At 42.5% G+C, this 24703-nt stretch overlaps 1 long non-coding RNA gene across 1 annotated transcript in view; it reads right to left on the bottom strand.

The window, feature by feature from the left end:
* Positions 1-18618, bottom strand: part of LOC124881262 — a 38319-nt gene extending 19701 nt beyond the window's left edge. Inside the window, exon 1 of the long non-coding RNA XR_007041594.1 lies at positions 18523-18618. This is a non-coding gene — a long non-coding RNA (uncharacterized LOC124881262). The remainder of the gene's footprint in view (positions 1-18522) is intronic.
* Positions 18619-24703: the final 6085 nt, after the last annotated feature.

Raw genomic sequence — 24703 nt, 5'->3', positions numbered from 1 at the left:
GTATTCTTTCTCCCCACACATATAGTTAAACCTCAAAAGTTTCATACTCCTGGCAGATTTAAGGTTCAAAGATATTTTTTACTTTACTTTTATTAATGTTTTGGAATGGCCCAGCCAGAGCCCCATCCTTAATCTGACAGGGAAGCCTTCATACTTATAAAGACTTGAAAGTCATCACCAAAGATAAATCTTCAAAATAACAGTAGATTTCTGCATTGATTATCAAAAAAGGCATCCTTATACATTGTTGAATTAAAATAATTGTAAATCTAAATCTGCCTGGGATCTGAATAATTTTGGGTTTAACTTTAAATTTTTTGCCTTATAATGTAAATTAATCCCTAGATTCACAATGACTCATATTTTTATTTATAATCAACTCCAACCACATACTGAATCTGTACTTTCAGCACGTGAATTTGTTCTCTCTGTCCTTGCAAATTAAATAGCACATATGTCTCAGGAGCATATGAGCTCTTCCTCAACAAGCTAAATAACAGCCTGGGTGAGTGCTGACCCTTCTGGATGTAAAGAGCCTGTCATTGTTTCACACATTCTCCATATCCATCCTTTTAGTAATATGCCTCCTTCTGCCAGCGTGTATTTGAATATTTCATTCAAGACAGATGGAATCCTAATCTTAGCTCCAAGCTGTGGCGTTTTGTCACAGATCCATTTTCCAATCAACCCGTCTACATCTACTCCACCATTTTTCCTCGTTTGCTCCTCTGTTTTGTCCTCCCTCTGGCTTTGCCAGCCATCACTCACCGAGTAGACTTTCTTCTCTTGGGCTTCTTTCTTTCCTGCTGACTTACTTTACTGAGGTGCTTCAGATAGAAACGTCTGAATTTTTAATATATTTAATTTTCACCTTCATATATTACATTAGGTCTAATAAGCATTAACTAATTTGATTCCTTGACATAAAATTAACATAATGGAGTGTGTGGAGCCAATCTAGTGATGACTGATGTTGGCAAAGTGGGACTTTGTTGTTAAAACTGATTTTTATACTTAAAAAAGTCCAGACTTTACTTATTTCTTATATTTGAATGCAAATACAAAAGAGTGGGAAAAAGAGATGGAAATACCACTGAAAGTGATATTAGCTCAGCATGATTAGGCTTCAAACCAGAAAATGTGGTTATGCCAGTGGTTTCACATTTGATAAGTAGTCCAGATTGCTCTGCTAATTTATATTAAATCCAAATAATGCATGACTTAGATAAATGTAACCTTAGATAGACCCTGTGAGTGGATCATTAAATAAAATAACATAAGAAATTAGACTGAGGTTCAAAACATATTTTTTAACATAAAATATTCAATGCAAAATGAGTGCATTTCATGGGTTTGAATGTTTGAGTAGTTTTTTTTATTGAATTGCCAGAAAAACATAGACCTGGTCAGAACTCAGCTGCATGGGTCTCCAAACCTCAGTAATATGATGAACCCTTATTTGTCTAGCTTCTAACTTCTTGCTATTTGTCCTTCCCAACATTACCTGGCAGTTTGATGGCATGTTTGTTCTTTGACTGCCTGACAGATAAACACTGCATTCTGATTGCAGACAGAAAAATGTTGATTCTTCCTTTGGACTCCCAGCAACCAGTACAGCCTATCCTGGACACAGTTCTGTGGTATGCAGCCTTCTTTTTGGCTTAGAGCTGTACTCGACCAGCAATAGGAAAAGCTTTGTTTCTTTTCAAAGTAGTGTGGAGTGCTAATAAGTTGTTAGTATCTTGTCGGCAATATACATCAGTCCGAATGACTTCACTTTGGAGAATCAGGGGTTATTTGACTTTGACAAGTCAAGCTAACAGCTAACTGTTTTTTGCATGACATGGTTGTTTATGTTAGCAATGTATTCACAGCTGAACAATATACTTGTTGCTGAACCATGTAGAGTGGCTGCTGAATGTGAGATCTCTGCTGGCTGGTTCTGGCACTTCATTGTTCTCAGCTGCAACTCATCCAGCTAATGAGCTCATGGCTTTTTAAGACAGCTGCTGACACAGTCTGTTGCTGGAACATAGTCTCTGTTATGTGGACTTCTGTCAACCTGCCTGATCGCTTGTTGTCCTGCCTTCCTGTCGATCTGCCCATCTGTCTGCCTGCCTGTCGCCATATGGAACTCTTCTTCAGGAAATCTGCACTGTAAATATTTCCACCGCCAGAACACTCTCTCTCTGCTCGGATCCTTGGGGCTTCCTCATCCTCTGGCTTCTAACAACTCTAATCAAGGTCTACCTAAGTTGGAACAATAAAACCTCATTTCAATCTAATTCTGTGCTGTTTTTCAGGCTCTTATAAATGATGTTCTCCGTGATTTCCTCAACCTCTTTGTGTTTGTTTATCTGGATGATATTTTGATTTTCTCTCAGAACATTGATCAGCATCACCAGCATGTCAGGACCATACTCCAGAGGCTTTATGAAAACCAACTCTTTGTAAAAGCCGAAAAATGTGAATTCGGTGTTTCTTCTGTGACCTTCTTGGGTTTTATTTTTGAAGCAGGCAGGTACAGAACGGATCCTGAGAAGACCAAGGCAGTGGCAGAGTGGCCTACTCCAACGGATCGCAGGCAACTCCAAAGGTTCTTAGGTTTTGCAAATTTTTATAGAAGGTTCATAAAGAACTACAGTCAGGTCACTGTGCCTCTCACTCAACTTACCTCCTCTCTGAAGACATTCCATTGGTCCCCTGAGGCAGAGAAAGCTTTTTGCAAATTGAAAACTTTATTTTCTTCTGCACCCATTCTGACTCATCCTGATCCTAGTGTGCAATTCGTTGTGGAGGTTGATGCTTCTGACATTGGAGTAGGGGCCATCTTGTCTCAACGTTCTCCTATAGACAACAAGGTGCATCCTTGTGCTTATTTTTCTCGTCGTTTGTCGTCAGCAGAGCAGAATTACGATGTGGGAAATCGAGAGCTTCTGGCTATCAAGTTGGCGCTTGAGGAGTGGCGGCATTGGTTAGAGGGGGCGGAAGTCCCTTTTCTCATTTGGACTGACCATAAAAACCTCTCTTACATCCAAAATGCCAAGAGATTTAACTCCAGACAAGCCCGTTGGTCCCTGTTTTTTGCTCGTTTTAATTTTTCTATCTCTTACAGACCCGGCTCCAAGAAAATCAAGCCCGACGCTCTCTCTCGCCAATTTTCTCAATCCAAGACTGGGGCTTCCATTTTACCGGAATCCTGCATTGTGGGCGCCCTCACCTGGGCCATTGAAAAGGACATCAGGGAGGCACAACAATCTGAACCAGACCCAGGTACTGGTCCTGTAGGCAAACTGTTCGTTCCGAACTCCGTCATCAATAAAGTTCTGGATTGGGTTCATAATAATAAACTTACCTGTCATCCGGGGATTAATCGTATGATCACTTTTACCAAGAGGTATTTCTGGTGGCCCACTATGAATCCCGACATTAGAGAGTTTGTCGCAGCTTGTTCCACATGTGCCCGTAACAAGAACTCAAATCAACCTCCTGCCGGTCTTCTTCAACCTCTGTCTACCCCCAGTCGCCCATGGTCCCACATCTCTATTGACTTCGTCACTGGTCTCCCGCCATCTGACGGAAACACAGTCATCTTTACCGTTGTTGATAGATTCTCTAAGACTGTTCATTTTATTCCCTTAACTAAGCTTCCGTCTGCATTGGAGACTGCTCAACTTCTGGTTCTTCATGTCTTCCGTATTCATGGCATGCCCTTGGATATTGTCTCTGACCGAGGCCCGCAGTTCATTTCACAAGTCTGGAAGGAGTTCTGTAGGGCTATTGGTGCTACCGTAAGCCTTTCATCTGGTTACCACCCTCAGTCTAATGGGCAGACTGAGAGATGCAATCAGGAACTGGAAGTAGCATTGAGATGTGTGATTAATGACAACCCTTCTTCCTGGTGTAGACATCTCACTTGGATAGAATATGCCCATAATATTCATACTTCCTCTGCTACTGGTTTATCTCCCTTTGAGATTTCTCTGGGCTATCTACCTCCATTATTCCCCAGTATTGAACCTGACACTGTTGTCCCCTCTGTTCAGCATTATATCTCCAGGTGTCGTAAGATCTGGCGTCAGACCAGGAGGACACTTTGGAACAGAATAAAAGGTTTGCTGACCATCACCGTTCCACTGCACCGGTCTACTGCATTGATCAGAAGGTCTGGCTCTCCACCAAGAATATTAAATTAAAGGATACTACTCGAAAGTTGGCCCCCCGTTTCATCGGTCCTTTTGTCATAGAAAGGATCATCAACCCTTCTGCGGTGAGACTCAAGTTGCCAGCTTCTATGCACATTTATCCTACCTTTCATGTTTCACAGATCAAGCCAGTCTTGGAAAGTCCCCTGAATCCACCCACCAAGCATCCACCCACCAAGCTCCCTCCCCCTGTTCGTCTCATTGATGACCATCCAGCTTACACGGTCAATCGTATCCTGGATGTTTGACGTAGGGGGCGTGGTTTTCAGTACCTTGTGGATTGGGCTGGATATGGACCTGAAGAAAGAACCTGGGTACATCGTTCTCTTATCCTGGACCCTGCTCTCATTACATCTTTTTACAGACGTCATCCGGAGAAACGTTCGGGATTGCCTGGAGGCAATCGTTGAGGGGAGGGTACTGTGAGATCTCTGCTGGCTGGTTCTGGCACTTCATTGTTCTCAGCTGCAACTCATCCAGCTAATGAGCTCATGGCTTTTTAAGACAGCTGCTGACACAGTCTGTTGCTGGAACATAGTCTCTGTTATGTGGACTTCTGTCAACCTGCCTGATCGCTTGTTGTCCTGCCTTCCTGTCGATCTGTCCATCTGTCTGCCTGCCTGTCGCCATATGGAACTCTTCTTCAGGAAATCTGCACTGTAAATATTTCCACCGCCAGAACACTCTCTCTCTGCTCGGATCCTTGGGGCTTCCTCATCCTCTGGCTTCTAACAACTCTAATCAAGGTCTACCTAAGTTGGAACAATAAAACCTCATTTCAATCTAATTATGTGCATCGAATCTGTGTCATCTTCTGATTTGGTTATATTTCGACAACCTGAGTAAATATTTGATACTGAATGTATCATGTCATTTTTAATGCATCATCTACATCCCGACTAAATGATATCTTCCTTTACCTAATTCCACAACAAAACCCATAGACAGGTATACTGACTTTTTTCTGTGCATTAAAGGTTTTTTTTTTTTACAAAGATAATACAGAGTTGTTGTTAACAGATAACAAAGCTATGGTGAACAAGATTAGCATAGCAACACACTATTTTTTGTTTAAAAAACAACAATCTAAACAACTGTCTCAGCAGCAGCAATAGTAAACCTGTTTAAAATACTAATCAAAAAACTAAGTATTCTGTTTTGCTCAGGGGCTGCACGGTGGCGCAGTTGGTAGCACTGCTGCCTTGCAGCAAGAAGGTCCTGCCGGGGGTCTTTCTGCATGAATTTTGCATGTTCTCCCCGTGCATGCATGGGTTCTCACCGGGTACTCCGGCTACCTCCCACAGTCCAAAGACATGCCTGTTAGGTTAATTGGTCACTCTAAATTGCCCTTAGATGTATGAATGAGTGTGTGCATGGTTGTATATGTGTTGCCCTGCGATGGACTGGTGATCTGTCCTGGGTGATTTCCACTAAATCTCTCCGTGATTATTTATTCTGAGATCGCTCGTATCACTTTCTACTGCATTTAACATAATGATTACTGATATCTACACCAGTAAACTCCCCAAAGCAAAACAAAAAAATACTATCCCTGTCATATTATTGTTCCCGAATAGTCAATGTAGAGGAGAAGTATGCTCAGTCATACAGAAGACCTAAACATGGGAAGAGACTGAGTAAACATTTCTGCATAATCACTTTTTCATGGACAGAAAAAACCTAACATGACAGCATTATCAACATTTACTTTGAGTAATAAAGCACAGTTTACCTTTGTGGCAGATAGTCCTCATCTGAACAGAGTATTAGAGTTATTTTTCCTTCTTTTGTTAGAAAATAAAACTTTTCTCATCAATCCTCATCAGCTGCTCATCCAAAAGAGATAAAGGTTTGTTTACCTAACTTTGATGGTTCAGCTCCCTGATGACTGTTTGTGCCTTGCTACAATTAATGATCACTGATAAATTTGCTGAACAGAGCAGCAACTTAGCAATTATAGGTTCCATTTGTTGATACAACAATAGATCATTCTGATGGAATGGATTTTTTCATGTGAGGTTTTTCACCTAAGTATTAATGACATTTTAAACGTCATAATAATGAGATCTGACAATTTTGGACAAGTGAAACATACTTTGGCAAACTGAAAATAATCTCTAAGTAAGTAATTTGTGGGTCCCAAAGTTTCCAGGCAGTTTGTACATATGGAATATATTTGAGTTCGCATTGAGCATCTCATACTGGTTTTAGTTCCCTCTGAGTTGTCAGTTTGCATTAATTGCTGCCTTCCTGCTGCTTTAAGAAGGTGTGACTAGCCAACCACCCGACTGTCACTCCTCCTTCATTATTTACCCATTCAAATGAGAGAAAAATGTTCATGTCAACATTAATGACTCCACGAGAGGTGGAAGAAAGACTAAACTAATTAAGGCAACGGACTCACCTCACCATTAGGGGGATTTTAATGCGGATATTGGAGCGTACTGTACCCCCCCCACACACACACTTTAACACCATTTCTTCTTTTAATTACTGATAACTTAAAGTTTTATGCAGTGATGAACAAAAAGGAAAGAATAGGAAATGGTTTAGGCTGTTTAACAAATGGGATGTTTACTGCAACAATGCAACACAATAGAACTAGGTTTTGTAAATATTAACATTTCATCAGAATAATGAACTCTTCCATCACAGCAGTAAGGTTTAATGGCAGAATCTTCCCACACATAGAAAAAAAAATTATATGCAACAATGGTTTTGGAGTTTTTATCATATCTCAGTACACAAAGCAATAGTCACAAGGTTGTGACATCCATGTTATCCCCAAATACATTTATGAAATACAAATACAATGTGTTGCACAGTCAAGCCCAAACTTATTCATAACCCTGGCTGACTTAGAATTAAAATCATGTTCATTCATCACGTTTGAACTGGTATTTTGAGAATTTATCTTTGTGATCTCCACTTCTTTGAGCTTGGAAGGCCCCCTTCTCTAATCTTCAGCGCCCTCCCACAGAGGTCAGGAGTTTCAGCCGCTCCAAAATATTAAAAATACTTCTGATCAGAAAAAAAAACATTTTATGGTAAAATCAAAGCAATACTTTAAATATTAATAATTTCTGAGGTTAATTATATTTTTAAAATGTCAAATTCTCAGATCTATTTAATAATTTACAAATCACAAACAATTACTTTTTCTTGCCACCGACCGGTGAATCTTTTAACCACAAAGGACCGGCACGGTGAACCCAATACTACGGCAGCCGCACCGATCTGTCTGTCAATCTCCCGCTCCATTTGCCTCTCACTTGTGAACAAGACCCCAAGACTTTAACTCCTCCACTGGATGCAGGCACTCCACTCCAATCTGAGGAGGACAAGCCACTCTTTTCCAGTCGAGAACCATGGCCTCGGACTTGGAGGAACTGATCTTCATTCTAGCCGCTTCACACTTGGATGCGAACCGCCCCTGTGCATGCTGTATGTCCTGTTAGGTTAATTGGTCACTCTAAATTGACCTTAGGTGTATGAATGAGTGTGTGCATGGTTGTTTGTGTGTTGCCCTGCGATGGACTGACGACCTATCCACGGTGTACCCCACCACTCGCCCATAGACTGCTGGAAATAGGCACCAGTTCCCCCGCGACCTACTATGGAATAAGCGGTAGAAAATGACTGACTGATGGACAATCCGCGACTAGCACAGAAGTCCAATAGTGACACACCACATGGATTCAGATCGAGGAGGCCATTCCTCCCAATCACGCCTCTCCACATGTCACTGTTGTTTCCCAGCAGAAAGATGAAGGCCCCGAGAAGGGCACTCTGCAGTACCCCCTACAGGGACACCAAGAAGGCCAGGTACTCCGCACTACTGTTCAGCTCATAGGCTGAAATGACAGTCAGAGACCTTTCCCTTACTCGAAGGCGCAGGGATGTGACCTCTCATCCACCTGGGTAAACCCCAACACAAGATGGCTGAGCTGGGGGGCAACAAGCAAGCCCACCCCAGTCCGCTGCCTCTCTCCACGGGCCACTTCAGAGTGGAAGAGAGTCCAACCTCTCTTAAGGAGCTGGGTTCCAGAGCACGCACTGTGTGTGGAGGTGAGCCTGACTATTTCTAGCTGGTATCTCTCGACCTCCCGCACAATCGCAGACTCCTTTCCCACCAGTGAGGTGAAACTCTACGTCCCTAGAGCCATACTAAGTATTTGGAGATCAGGTCGCCGAGGTCTCCACCTTCGTCCGCTGCCCAATCCTCTGGGTCCCATCCTGGCCTGGCTCCAGGGTGGGAACCCGGCTCCGCCGTACCGGGCAAAGTCAGGCGCCTTAATTTAGTAGTCCTCATAAAGGCGTCTTGAACCACTCTTTGTCTGACCCGTCACCCAGAGCCTGTTTGCCATGGGAGACCCTACCAGGGCAATTTAAGCTCCAGACAACATAGCCTCTAGGATCATTCGAGCACTCAAACCCCACCACCACGTTAAGGAGGCGGTTCAAGGAGGGGTTGTAGTTCCTCTTTTAAGAAATCTTTTGAGCATTTAATTAAAAAATGTCAAGGAAACGCTCAAATTATGGGAGTTGAAATTACAGACTAGCAAATTTGATTCCCCCTTATTACTTAAAAGTGGGCCAAGACTTGTATTATTTGAATTAGGGCGAATCACACGTCTTAGTGCTACTCCTGCCCTTTAACCCATAAATCAATTTCGCAAGGGGTAGAATCTGAAATGTTATACTAGGAAATGGGTAGTCCCTTAAAAAAGCCAACATAATGTTAATTATGTTTCCTTTCATCCAAACTGACATAACCTCAATATGCCTAAATATAAAAAGTAGCTAGTTGTTATGCCAAATAGACATATAAGTATATATGTCTATATATGTCTATATATATATAAATATATATACAGTACAGACCAAAGGTTTGGACACACCTTCTCATTCAAAGAGTTTTCTTTATTTTCATGACTATGAATATGAGCTTCACACTGAAGGCATCAAAACTATGAATTAACACATGCGGAATTATATACCGAACAAAAAAGTGAAACAACTGAAAATATGTCTTATATTCTAGGTTCTTCAAAGTAGCCACCTTTTGCTTTGATTACAGCTCCACACACTCTTGGCATTCTGTTGATGAGCTTCAAGAGGTAGTCACCTGAAATGGTTTTCACTTCACAGGTGTGCCCTGTCAGGTTAATAAGTGGGATTTCAAGCCTTATAAATGAGGTTGGGACCATCAGTTGTGTTGTGCAGGGGGTGGATACAGTACACAGTTGATAGTCCTACTAAATAGACTGTTAGAATTTGTATTATAGCAAGAAAAAAGCACCTAAGTAAAGAAAAACGAGTGGCCATTATTACTTTAAGAAATGAAGGTCAGTCAGTCCGAACAATTGGGAAAACTTTGAAAGTGTCCCCAAGTGCAGTCGCAAAAACCATCAAGTGCTACAAAGAAACTGGCTCACATGAGGACCGCCACAGGAAAGGAAGACCAAGAGTCACCTCTGCTGCAGACAATAAGTTCATCCGAGTCACCAGCCTTAGAAATTGCAGGTTAACAGCAGCTCAGATTAGAGAACAGGTCAATGCCACACAGAGTTCTAGCAGCAGACACATCTCTAGAACAACTGTTAAGAGGAGACTGTGTGAATCAGGCCTTCGTGGGGTTGGACAATGAAACCGAAACACCTGTCATTTTAGTGTGGGAGGTTTCATGGCTAAATTGGACCAGCCTGGTAGCCAGTCTTCATTGATTGCACATTGCACCAGTAAGAGCAGAGTGTGAAGGTTCAATTAGCAGGGTAAGAGCACAGTTTTGCTCAAAATATTGAAATGCACACAACATTATGGGTGACATACCAGTGTTCAAAAGAGGACAAATTGTTGGTGCATGTCTTGCTGGCGCATCTGTGACCAAGACAGCAAGTCTTTGTGATGTATCAAGAGCCACGGTATCCAGGGTAATGTCAGCATACCACTATGAAGGATGAACCACATCCAACAGGATCAACTGTGGACGCAAGAGGAAGCTGTCTGAAAGGGATGTTCGGGTGCTAACCCGGATTATATCCATAAAACATAAAACCACGGCTGCTCAAATCACGGCAGAATTAAATGTGCACCTCAACTCTCCTGTTTCCACCAGAACTGTCCGTCCGGAGCTCCACAGGGTCAATATACACGGCCGGGCTGCTATAGCCAAACCTTTGGTCACTCATGCCAATGCCAAACGTCGGTTTCAATGGTGCAAGGAGCGCAAATCTTGGGCTGTGGACAATGTGAAACATGTATTGTTCTCTGATGAGTCCACCTTTACTGTTTTCTCCACATCCGAGAGAGTTACGGTGTGGAGACGCTCCAAAGAAGCGTACCACCCAGACTGTTGCATGCCCAGAGTGAAGCATGGGGGTGGATCAGTGATGGTTTGGGATGCCATATCATGGCATCCCCAATACTTGTGCTAGATGGGCGCGTTACTGCCAAGGACTACCGAACCATTCTTGAGGACCATGTGCAGCCAATGGTTCAAACATTGTATCCTGAAGGCAGTGCCGTGTATCAGGATGACAATGCACCAATACACACAGCAAGACTGGTGAAAGATTGGTTTGATGAACATGAAAGTGAAGTTGAACATCTCCCATGGCCTGCACAGTCACCAGATCTAAATATTATTGAGCCACTTTGGGGTGTTTTGGAGGAGCGGGTCAAGAAACGTTTTCCTCCACCAGTATCACGTAGTGACCCGGCCACTATCCTGCAAGTAGAATGGCTTAAAATCCCTCTGACCACTGTGCAGGACTTGTATATGTCATTCCCAAGACGAATTGACAGTGTATTGGCCGCAAAATGAGGCCCTACACCATACTAATAAATTATTGTGGTCTAACACCAGGTGTTTCAGTTTCATTGTCCAACCCCTGTAGCTGCTAGGAAACCACTGCTGAGGTCAGGCAACAAGCAGAAGAGACTTGTTTGGGCTAAAGAACACAAGGAATGGACATTAGACCAGTGGAAATCTGTGCTTTGGTCTGATAAGTCCAAGTTTGAGATCTTTGGTTTCAACCACCGTGTCTTTGTGTGGCACAGAAGAGGTGAATGGATGGACTCTACATGCCTGGTTCCCACCGTGAAGCATGGAGGAGGAGGTGTGATGGTGTGGGGGTGCTTTGCTGGTGACACTGTTGGGGATTTATTCAAAATTGATGGCATACTGAACCAGCATGGCTACCACAGCATCTTGCAGCGGCATATTCTATCCGGTTTGCGTTTAGTTGGACCATCATTTATTTTTCAACAGAACAATGACCCCAAACACACCTCCAGGCTGTGTAAGGGCTATTTGAAAAAGAAGGAGAGTGATGGGGTGTTGCACCAGATGACCTGGCCTCCACAGTCACCGGACATGAACCCAATCGAGATGGTTTGGGGTGAGCTGGACCGCAGAGTGAAGGAAAAATGGCCAACAAATGCTAAGCATCTCTGGGAACTCCTTCAAGACTGTTGGAAAACCATTTCAGGTGACTACCTCTTGAAGCTCATCAACAGAATGCAAGAGTGTGCGGAGCAGTAATCAAAGCAAAAGGTGGCTACTTTGAAGATAGAATATAAGACATATTTTCAGTTGTTTCACACTTTTTTGTTCAGTATATAATTCCACGTGTTAATTCATAGTTTTGATGCCTTCAGTGTGAAGATACAATATTCATAGTCATGAAAATAAAGACAACTCTTTGAATGAGAAGGTGTGTCCAAACGTTTGGTCTGTACTGTATATATATATATGCAATGGTTGCTGCATAAATGAAAATGTTTTTATAGAGAAAATACCTTACATCTTTGTGTATTTGCCAGAGCAAATTTTACAGTTTCAAATAAAGTGTGCCCCTAAAAATACAGGTCCTTCTCAAAAAATTAGCATATTGTGATAAAGTTCATTATTTTCTATAATGTAATGATGAAAATTTAACATTCATATATTTTAGATTCATTGCACACTAACTGAAATATTTCAGGTCTTTTATTGTCTTAATACGGATGATTTTGACATACAGCTCATGAAAACCCAAAATTCCTATCTCACAAAATTAGCATATTTCATCCGACCAATAAAAGAAAAGTGTTTTTAATACAAAAAACGTCAACCTTCAAATAATCATATACAGTTATGCACTCAATACTTGGTCGGGAATCCTTTTGCAGAAATGACTGCTTCAATGCGGCGTGGCATGGAGGCAATCAGCCTGTGGCACTGCTGAGGTCTTATGGAGGCCCAGGATGCTTTGATAGCTGCCTTTAGCTCATCCAGAGTGTTGGGTCTTGAGTCTCTCAACGTTCTCTTCACAATATCCCACAGATTCTCTATGGGGTTCAGGTCAGGAGAGTTGGCAGGCCAATTGAGCACAGTGATACCATGGTCAGTAAACCATCTACCAATGGTTTTGGCACTGTGAGCAGGTGCCAGGTCGTGCTGAAAAATGAAATCTTCATCTCCATAAAGCTTTTCAGCAGATGGAAGCATGAAGTGCTCCAAAATCTCCTGATAGCTAGCTGCATTGACCCTGCCCTTGATAAAACACAGTGGACCAACACCAGCAGCTGACATGGCACCCCAGACCATCACTGACTGTGGGTACTTGACACTGGACTTCTGGCATTTTGGCATTTCCTTCTCCCCAGTCTTCCTCCAGACTCTGGCACCTTGATTTCCGAATAACATGCAGAATTTGCTTTCATCCGAAAAAAGTACTTTGGACCACTGAGCAACAGTCCAGTGCTGCTTCTCTGTAGCCCAGGTCTGGGGAATGCGGCACCTGTAGCCCATTTCCTGCACACGCCTGTGCACGGTGGCTCTGGATGTTTCTACTCCAGACTCAGTCCACTGCTTCCGCAGGTCCCCCAAGGTCTGGAATCGGCCCTTCTCCACAATCTTTCTCAGGGTCCGGTCACCTCTTCTCGTTGTGCAGCGTTTTCTGCCACACTTTTTCCTTCCCACAGACTTCCCACTGAGGTGCCTTGATACAGCACTCTGGGAACAGCCTATTCGTTCAGAAATTTCTTTCTGTGTCTTACCCTCTTGCTTGAGGGTGTCAATAGTGGCCTTCTGGACAGCAGTCAGGTCGGCAGTCTTACCCATGATTGGGGTTTTGAGTGATGAACCAGGCTGGGAGTTTTAAAGGCCTCAGGAATCTTTTGCAGGTGTTTAGAGTTAACTCGTTGATTCAGATGATTAGGTTCATAGCTTGTTTAGAGACCCTTTTAATGATATGCTAATTTTGTGAGATAGGAATTTTGTGTTTTCATGAGCTGTATGCCAAAATCATCCGTATTAAGACAATAAAAGACCTGAAATATTTCAGTTAGTGTGCAATGAATCTAAAATATATGAATGTTAAATTTTCATCATTACATTATGGAAAATAATGAACTTTATCACAATATGCTAATATTTTGAGAAGGACCTGTATTCTCCATTTCATTGTGATACCACTTTGTCCGCAGACAAAGCCAGACAAAGTGGGACACTCCTATTGCTAGCCTTGTTATAGAAAATGCTTTAACCTACTTGAATAAAACTGAACTTGATTGCATTGTTTGATAACTAAAATTAGTTTGGAATGCATGTTCCTTGAACCGGCAATCCCAGAACCCGGTGGTGGACACCGGCAGTAAGGGATGCTGTCAAGCTGAAGAAGGAGTCCTATAGGCTGTGGTTGGCTTGTGGGACTCCTGAGGCGGCTGACGGGTACTGTGGGGCCAAGCGTGCTGCGGCCCGGGCTGTGGCAAAGGCAAAAACTCGGCCCTGGGAGGAGTTCGTTGAGGCCATGGAGAAGGACTACTGGTTGGCCTCGATGGCAAACCGTCCGGCGCCTCAGGAGGGGGAAGCAGTGCTTCGCCAACACTGTTTATAGTGGGGGTGAGAGGCTGCTGACCTCGACTGAGGACATTATCAGGTGGTGGAAGGAGTACTTTGAGGATCTCCTCAATCCTGCCATCACGCATTCCGTGGTGGAAACAGAGGCTGGGGACTCGGGGTTGGACTCTTTCATCACCCAGGCTGAAGTCACCGAAGTGGTTAAAAAGCTCCCCGGTGGCAAGGCTTCGGGGGTGGATGAGATCCGCCCTGAGTACCTCAAATCTCTGGATGTTGTTGGGCTGTCGTGGTTGACACGCCTCTTCAACATTGCGTGGCGGTCGGGGACAGTGCATCTGGACTGGCAGATTGTGGTGGTGGTCCCCCTTCATAAGAGGGGGACCGGAGGGTGTGTTCCAACTACAGGGGGATCAAACTCCTCAGCCTCCCTGGTAAGGCCTACGCCAGGGTATTGGAGAGGAGAGTCCGACCGATAGTCGAACCTCGGCTTCAGGAGGAGCAGTGTGGTTTTCGTCCCGGCCGTGGAACACTGGACCAGCTCTATACCCTCTACCCAACCAGTTCACATGTGTTTTGTGGACCTGGAGAAGGCATTCAACTGTGTCCCTCGTGATGCCCTGTGGGGGGTGCTCCAGGAGTATGGAATGGGGGGCCCTTTATTAGGGGCCATCCGGTCCCGAGCAGGAGTTTGGTCCGCATTGCCACTAAGTCGGACCTGTTCGTGGTGCATGTTGGACTCTTTGTGTTGCCCTTTGTTACCGGTCCTGTTCATAACTTTTATGGACAGAATTTCTAGATGCAGCCAAGGGCCGGAGGGGGTCTGATTTGGGTACCAGTGGATTTCGTCTCTTCTTTTTGCAGATGACGTAGTCCTGCTGGCCCCCTCTAGCCAAGACCTACAGCATGCGCAGTGGCGGTTCGCAGCCGAGTGTGAAGCGGCTGGGATGAAGATCAGCTCCTCCAAGTCCGAGGCCATGGTACTTGACCGGAAAAGGGTGGCTTGTCCTCTTCAGGTTGGAGGGGAGTTCCTGCCTCAAGTGGAGGAGTTTAAGTATCTCGGGGTCTTGTTCACGAGCGGGGGAAAAATGGAGCTGGAGATCGACAGACGGATCGGTGCGGCTGCCGTAGTAATGAGGGCACTGTGCCGGTCCGTTGTGGTGAAGAGAAAGCTGAGCCGAAAAGCAAAGCTCTCAATTTACCGGTCGGTCTACGTTCCTACCCTCACCTATGGCCATGAACTTTGGGTCATGACCGAAAGAACGAGATCCCGGATACAAGCGGCTGAAATGAGCTTCCTCCGTAGGGTGGCCGGGCACTCCCTTAGAGATAGGGTGAGGAGCTCGGCCTTCTGGGAGGGGCTCGGAGTAGAGCCACAGCTCCTCCACATCGAGAGGAGCCTTTTGAGGTGGCTCGGGCATCTATACTGGATGCCTCCTGGATGCCTTCCTCGGGCACGTCCCACCGGGAGGATGCCCAGGGGACGGCCCAGGACACGCTGGAGGGACTATGTCTCTCGGCTGGCCTGGGAACGCCTTGGGCTCCACCCGGAAGAGCTGGTGAACCATGCTTCTGTTATTTTCCTGGTCATGCTTTAGCTTTGTCGTCTTGTTCATGTTTTGTCAAGTTTGGTTTTCGGATCTGGTTATGCTTTTGCTTCATGTTTTTTCCAGTTTCTGTTAGTTTGTGTTCAAGAGTCTCTGTTTTTGTCGCAGCCACGTTTTGTTCTGTCTGTCAATTAAGTTTATTCGGTTCACCTGCTCAAAGTTAATCTGTCTCCTTGCTCCACCTGGTTTTCACTCCATATATACACACCTGCTCAGTTAGTCGTCGCGGAAACATTCTCAAATCAAGTCTTGTTTTTTTGATCATGCCATGCCTGTCTTGCCTGCCCGTTAGTTTTGTTCCTGCCTCCTGTAGTGAGTGAGTTGTTTGTTATTAAATCTTTTGCACTTACCATCATCTGGTCTGCATTCTGGGGTCCTATATCTCACAAACCATAACAAAAAAGAGAGATCATATTTCTCCTATTTTAGCTTCCCTTCATTGGCTCCCTGTCAAATCCAGAATAGAATTTAAAATTATCCTCCTTACATATAAAGCCCTTAATGATCTACCTCCATCATACATCAGAGATCTGATTGTTCCATATGTTCCTAACAGAGCACTTCGTTCTCAGACTGCAGGTTTACTGGTGGTTCCTAGAGTCTCTAGAAGTAGAATGGGAGGCAGATCCTTTAGTTATCAGGCTCCTCTCCTGTGGAACCAGCTCCCAGTTTTGTTCCGTGAGGCAGACACCCCGTCTACTTTTAAGGCTAGGCTTAAAACTTTCTTTTTTGATAAAACTTATAGTTAGAGTGGCTTAGGTTATCAGGGTGGGAGCCTTCCTCCCTCCCTGTTGGTTGGAGTAAGGGGGAGTCAGGTTTACCCTAAACCAGCTCAGTTATGGTTGAGGTGCAAACACACCCTCCATTTCTGCTACCTGTATGACCCCTTCTCTTTTCCAATGGTTATAATCAGTCTGACAGAGGGAGGTATCCCAATCCTTGTGGTTTTTAGTATAACAATGACCATCAGTGGGACCCTTTGTGGCATGCCTGAATTGAATTGAATGTGCTTGACCTGTAATCTGTCTGAATGATTCGAGGGAACATACGTTTTACTTTGTGAAGTGCCGTAAGACAATATGTGTTGTGAATTGGCCCTATATAGATGAACTGCATTGAATTGGTAGTGCATAGCATAAGGATAGAGGTTGAATCTGCACACCCCAAATCTTGCTGTCTTTTCAGGTTATATCTTTAGAATTACTTCACATTTCTATATCTATTTTCTGTGAAAAGTCATAAAAAGGCAATACCACAGCAATTCAGCATCTCTAAAACTCCAGAAAACTAATTATTTTTGTTTTCCCTGTCATCAAGCGTTTGCAAGTAAAATAAAAACCGTTACAGAGCAGCGTTCACTATATCGTTACAAGTGTGTGATGATGGGAAAGCGTCTATAAAAAAATAGATCTGTGAATGGCAGATAATCAGGTTCATGGAAAAAAACAATGGAAAGAAAGAGATTAGAAGTGGCAATGCAGAAAAAATGTCACTCGAGTTTAATGCTGGTTGCTGCTCTGCTTTCTTGTCTCTGTCTCATTTTTCCTTCATTCAGCAACCCTCTCTTAAGTCATCCTTTCACAATACCCTGATTCGAACACTTTCCACCTTTAAATCAGATCCTTTTGTTTGCAAACCCCTACACTTTTCTTTAAAGGCAGGCTTTTAAGAAATTAATCTGGATGTTGAAAAACACTGCTGCAAATACCTGCACACACACCAAGAAAGCAAGCACAGCTATTGAGCGGGTGGTAAATTGCCAATTAGAGGATGACATTGTACTGCACGGGCTATATACATTTAAGAATAAGGGTGGAGGTGGCAGCGAGTTGGGGGGGGTCCTCTGTTAAAACGATCCCTGTCAGTCAAACAGCTCCGGGGGAAATGTTGTGATTTAATTAAAGCCATAATTAAAATTATTCCCTCCCAAGGGTACAAAAAATGCTGGGTTTTCATTGTGAACAAGTCTCTTACTATGGAGCCATATTTCAAAAGGAATAATTGGGCGGATCTCTGAAAACAGCCATTTTAGATGAATTCTGATTACATCACGCTGGTTGGGCAGTGTGGAAAAATGTACAATACAGTACAGAAAGATGTCTGGTTGAACGATGCTGTGTATTTGTTTGCAGTGGTTGCAAAGTCCAAAAAGCCACACGAAGGTGAAAGCAAAATATTAGCAGACAGGTGTCTGGAATGAACTGCATCAATAACAAAGTAATAAAAAAACAAGCATAAGGCAGAGATCCGAAAAAAGATGTAGATTCAACCAAAATACAAGTACGCCTAATAAAAAGAAAACTCCCCAAATAACAGAGATGTAACCTGGGAATTGCATCTGGCCCAGCAATATACTTTATTGCAAAGTTTGGTCCTATACCTTCTTTGCTGGTGCAGAATTAATAACAATAGGTGCCTGCATGCATTGCATTGCAGGCCCCAATAAAGCATTGTTTGAAGTGTTTATTCATTTTACTTTCTGTATCATGTTCTCTCTTGCATTTTGAACACAACTTGACAGCTACATTACATCATGAACACAAGTATTTTTTTCTTTATGCTTAAATAAACATCAAGCATGTGTTAAATCTTTGCTTTTTTTTGCTTTTTGATTGTTCCCTTTAAACACCTAGTGTAGCATGCCACCTCGAACAAGGATGAGACTTTACTGATGGTTTTATGAGATTTTATTCCTTTTAAACATTGTTCCATTCTGATAATCACCATATCACCACCCTAAGAGCTGCAACACATATAGATATGTCTAACTAAGTTTACATCATTCCATTTTACATGCTGTCTTCAGTTTATGCAAACATCTCACCAGACAACTACTCATGAATTTTAAATGCTTAAATCAACGCACCTTTTGCGTCTTCGGAGGGCTGCCAGTATAAAATAATATTCACCGTAGCTCCGTGTAAAACTTATGCCGTACTTGTGGAACACATGCTACCTTCCGTACAACTACGTCACACAGGAAGTGTAAGTTCAAAATAAAAGCATGCAGCTCAAAAACAGGAAGTCAAAGACCTCATTCTGAAACTTCAAACAAATAGATGGAACACTTTCTAATTTGCTGTCCCAAATAAGCTTATGGTTATTTACACCTAGTATTTAACATTTCTTTTAATAACACTGCCAAAAAACATTTTTTAAGAAAATCAGATACCACTGTTTCCGGTTTCTACTTGTGCCTGGGACTATAACTTCCTTCACAAAACATTTCTGTCGACTAGACATGTCTGAGTGCCTCTGGCCATTCATGCTGTATATCTCAAGCGGAGACGGTGACATCCTGCAGTGAGCTTTCAGAAATGACGTCAGCAGTGCAGGGCGACAGTAGGTGTAGTGTGGCATTTACATCAGGACTACACATACATATAATCAGTGTTTTTTTAGTTTCCCTATATCTGCTCTGTTCCTTGGGTTTTGTTTTTCTCACCTTTTTCTTGTTAATTTATATCTTACTGTTCTTGCCATATTTTTTTTTTATTAAATTTTTCCTTGTGATTAGGTTTCAAGTTATGTCCTTGTTTCTAGTTCTCCTCTCCAGTTGTGCCACTACTTTTGTTAGTCTTCTTGTTTTATAATTTAAGTTCTCCATTGTCACTCACATTTGTGCTTGGCTCCTTCCATCAAGCGACAATAATGACAATATCATCCTTTTCCGAACAGCTAAAGCGGATTAATTCAGTGTATAGGTCTTGATAGTGGCCAAGCAAATGCTTAAACTTTAAATAATGTATTTCTCTTTCTTACTCATCTTTTCAGAAGTGGTTTTTAAGTCTTGTTTACACTCCCTTAATCCGCAAAGCCAGTTATAAAGCCCTTATTCTAGTCAACTGATTTGGGGCTGTCACTACCTCGCTTGGCAAGTCAGGGGCGAAACAGAGGCGGGCTGACTTTAACCCCCCCGCCCCCGCCTCATTGGTCTTTTCACAACACACAGATTGCAAAGAGGCGCCTTGATCCTGCCTTGAAGTGTTTTGTGAAAGGGGCTTATATCTCTATCTTTAAACATTCTAAATGTTACAGAGAAAAGGCTTTTTGTTTTCATGGGCACCAATAATTCGTAATCAAGCACTTGATTTTGGGTAAGTTTTACTTTATTTTACTCTGTATGTTCGATAAACTTGAAGTCAGTCAAAGGGTTTTAAAAACAGTTTTAGCACACAATTTCCTAAGTGTCTCCAACAACTGCCATTTCAGTTCAGAAAGAGATGAAGCTAGTGAACAATTGTGGCCTCTGGGGAAATACCGTGCTTGGACATTTACAACAAATCTGATAGTCACAACTATTAGCTTCACAGTGTTACAACCCCCAGTGGGGATGTTTTTGTTTTCATACAGTTGATGTAATGTCTTGCACTGTTGTAGGCTCCACCTCCTCCAAGATTGGTTGTTGCTTCCTCAGCCTCCATCCAACCAGCAATCATCTGCATGCTATTTAATGGCTGTGAAGTTGCATTTCAGAGCCTTTTGTCCATTTGTCTGCCATACACCCGGTTTTTCTGTGTAGGCTTGAATGCCTTTCTGTATAATTGGGTCAGACTGTTTGGTAGGGGAGAGCTGCCTGTTTGTTTAATTCCAGTTTTCTCCTGTTTATGTGTTTGTTAGGAAGGTTATTTTGTAGGTCTGTGTATTTTTGCTTTTATGGGAGTTAGGTAAGTTTCTTTTATTTTTCCTTCAGGGTTGTTTTGTTTGTTATGTTGGCCTGAGCTCTACCTGAAGTTTTTATCAGTCTGACATGCAACTACTTAAAATGGCAGAAAATAATCAACTTAAATGCCATCTTGACTCTTCTTTTCATTGTCAGAATTCATGTTAGTCCCTTATATCCCCTAGACCAAGCCAGGGGACGTAACAACAGTTATATAGCACACAATTTCCCGATCTTTAAAATCTTTTAACTCAGGCTGACGAGGAAACAATCCGATCAATAAGAAATAAACGCTTTGAAATGTAGAAGTCGTGTAAATCATTGTTTTTCGGTGCGGATGATAATGCTAGTAGTGTTATTATAATTTATTTTTAACAAAGTAGTGTACTACTTCTACTATCACTGTCTCACCTGATAAATTCTTTGAAAATTGACTACTTTAAAGTTATATTTTATTCACAAGGTCATCAATTTGATATATCAACATTTAATTTCTTTATCTTTAGGTAATTTTTTCCAATACCATAGTGACAGTACAGCATTACACAGTTTTGTTTATTGTGATGTTTCGATCTAATAATTGTCCTCATTTAAGTTCTGTCACATTTGTGGCATGCACTAATGGAGTTTAAACGAAAATTCAACATGGAAGACTCCCCACTCCGTCTCGTCCAATCACTCCTCACTGGCTGATCCAATCAACGGCAGGTCCGCACTCCTCCTCGGCCATTCATCTCCCAGGGCATCACTTTTAAAGACCATCTGCATGGAAGACACCACTCTTCTGCTGAGCTTCAACCCTCCTCCACCCCTTCTGCACCATAGGCTCCCAACTCCTTCCATACCAAGGCCTACAGCACCACCAGGATCGGATCCCAGGGGGGAAGACGTACCTAATCATAAGATGTTTATTTAAACTCATTTCATCCTCAGCGTTCACGTCTTCCTCAGGGGTCCGAGTGCCAAAGAAATAATCTTTCATTAATAAACTCTTTAACCATCTTCTTGTTGTTTCTCCATTATGAGTCTTTCCAGGTTGAAATTGCTGTTGGATCTGTACCTGTTACATGCTTGTCTGCGGATATTCATAAAGAAATAGTCATGCTAACAGAATGTATCAGAGCAGACTGACCTCCCTCAGTAAATCTGGTTATCACTTTCAGACTCACTGTTTGAACAATTACACTCCCTGTCCACGGCATTAGCATTATCATTTCCACTTCCAACCTTTGCAAAGCACCTAGTACAGAAAACTGAGACATCTGTTCAAGAACAAAATCTAAATTGTCACTTCAGTGTTAGATGAACTGCCCCACATACATTTGGATGATTAGTGACAGAAGTCCAGAAGTTAATAAACCTTTCCAGGTTGATCAATTGAATTATAGATGCCTTTGATCTCTTAAGTCTGTGTCAGTCATGTTAGCATATCTGACAAGATTATTGTCAGTGAATATTTCTTATTAAAGCCCAATCTCACAGCAGCTAGTAACAAAATGTCATGGAAACTGTCAAACTAATTTATTTATTTATTACCTTCATTTGGATTTTCTTTTTTCTGTCACTCTTTGTGACTCTTTGGTGAACAGTTGTTTCTGACAAAAAGTAAATAAATTAAAGTTCCTCAAGAAGTTTCTCTATAAGCAAGTGAACAATTGCAATTTATTCCCATGCCGTAACAGCTTACTCTGCACATAGCAATAACCCTACACCCTTTTACATAATGACTCACTTTTTAGCAAACTGTGTATACAGGTCCTTCTCAAAATATTACCATATTGTGGTAAAGTTCATTATTTTCCATAATGTCATGATGAAAATTTAACATTCATATATTTTAGATTCATTGCACACTAAGTGAAATATTTCAGGTCTTTTATTGTCTTAATACGGATTATTTTGGCATACAGCTCATGAAAACCCAAAATTCCTATCTCACAAAATTAGCATATCATTAAAAGGGTCTCTAAACGAGCTATGGACCTAATCATCTGAATCAACGAGTTAACTCTAAACACCTGCAAAAGATTCCTGAGGCCTTTAAAACTCCCAGCCTGGTTCATCACTCAAAACCCCAATCATGGGTAAGACTGCCGACTTGACTGCTGTCCAGAAGGCCATTATTGACACCCTCAAGCAAGAGGGTAAGACACAGAAAGACATTTCTGAACGAATAGGCTGTTCCCAGAGTGCTGTATCAAGGCACCTCAGTGGGAAGTCTGTGGGAAAGAAAATGTGTGGCAGAAAACGCTGCACAACGAGAAGACGTGACCGGACCCTGAGGAAGATTGTGGAGAAGGGCCAATTCCAGACCTTGGGGGACCTGCAGAAGCAGTGGACTGAGTCTGGAGTAGAAACATCCAGAGCCACCGTGCACAGGCGTGTGCAGGAAATGGGCTACAGGTGCTGCATTCCCCAAGTCAAGCCACTTTTGAACCAGAACCAGCGGCAGAAGCGCCTGACCTGGGCTACAGAGAAGCAGCACTGGACTGTTGCTCAGTGGTCCAAAGTACTTTTTTCGGATGAAAGCAAATTCTGCATGTCATTCGGAAATCAAGGTGCCAGAGTCTGGAGGAAGACTGGGGAGAAGGAAATGCCAAAATGCCAGAAGTCCAGTGTCAAGTACCCACAGTCAGTGATGGTCTGGGGTGCCGTGTCAGCTGCTGGTGTTGGTCCACTGTGTTTTATCAAGGGCAGGGTCAATGCAGCTAGCTATCAGGAGATTTTGGAGCACTGCATGCTTCCATCTGCTGAAAAGCTTTATGGAGATGAAGATTTCATTTTTCAGCAAGACCTGGCACCTGCTCACAGTGCCAAAACCACTGGTAAATGGTTTACTGACCATGGTATCACTGTGCTCAATTGGCCTGCCAACTCTCCAGACCTGTGGGATATTGTGAAGAGAACGTTGAGAGACTCAAGACCCAACACTCTGGGTGAGCTAAAGGCCACTATCGAAGCATCCTGGGCCTCCATAAGACCTCAGCAGTGCCACAGGCTGATTGCCTCCATGCCACGCCGCATTGAAGCAGTCATTTCTGCCAAAGGATTCCCGACCAAGTAGGAATTTTGGGTTTTCATGAGCTGTATGCCAAAATCATCTGTATTAAGACAATAAAAGACCTGAAATATTTCAGTTAATGTGCAATGAATCTAAAATATATGAATGTTAAATTTTCATCATGATAATGAACTTTATCACAATATGTTAATATTTTGAGAAGGACCTGTACAGCTTAAAGCATCTCTACTCATCAAGTAAAATGTGGCCATTGTGTAGAGTGACAGCCGGCAGTAAGAAGAGTTCAGGAGCAATTGTCTGCCACCCGAACAGCGGTTGCCACAATGTTTAAATCAGTAAAGGTAATGGATTCTCCCACAATAAAGACAGAGCTGTCAATAATGTTAAAATAAACTGCACTGAGATAACACAGAAACATTCTTACGTTTATTTAAGCAGTGTGGTGGATACCTAGATTTTGATCGATCCATCCATCCATCCATCGATCCATCCATCCATCCATCCATCGATTCATCCATCCATCCATCCATCCATCCATCCATCCATCCATCCATCCATCCATCCATCCATCCACTGTGAAATTGCTTTGACCATTCCAAATTTGGGTGTGAATAATCTCAAATGAGAAAATATCAGAATTTTTCTATTCTACTATTAGAATATAGTAAATTACATGAAGTGCCAAACTACATATGGCTAAATTTGTATGTCAAGACAATAGAAGAGAACAAAGAAGTAAAGTAAGCATTATCAATTTACTGCAGACTGGATGGGCTTAACCAGAAGCATTCAAACACACACACAAACACACAATGCCTTAATACATGGACAGTTTAACAGCTTTGTGGATTCTGCCTTCACTCTTCAGTGATTAAAGATTTATTTTACACTCTCTGCTGCCTGACTCAAGATATTGGATACAGTATTTTCCCACCAATAGCATTCATAACTTCCCATCATAGCGACCATGAATGACACTTGTGTGCACGTGAAACCCTTTCAAATCATCTTTTATTATATAACAGTATATTAAAATACTGTAAACCTCCTCCAGGCAGAGGGCCAGACAAGATTTCAGTCATCGGAACACTCAATAATACTGACATTTTCAACCTCACCTGTCAGACAGTTCTCTTCACTATCACCTTCCACAATTTTCTGCAACAGCAGCTGTGAAAACATAGCAAATACACAACCCAAACCTGCAAGGTAAAAATGTATAGAAAGCTTCTGCACAGTGAGAAACATCGCTGTGGGAGAAAAAAGAAAGAAACTACACAAGTTAATCAAGATTTGCGTGTTTGCCCTCCAGCTCTGTCACGGCTGCTTTAAATATAACACAAAGCCTAATATTAAATGTTT

The sequence above is a fragment of the Girardinichthys multiradiatus genome, chromosome 14, assembly GCF_021462225.1.
Source record: "Girardinichthys multiradiatus isolate DD_20200921_A chromosome 14, DD_fGirMul_XY1, whole genome shotgun sequence".
NCBI lineage: Eukaryota > Metazoa > Chordata > Actinopteri > Cyprinodontiformes > Goodeidae > Girardinichthys > Girardinichthys multiradiatus.
The sequence above is the reverse complement of the archived record's forward strand: the minus strand, read 5'-3'. Positions and strand labels throughout refer to the sequence as shown.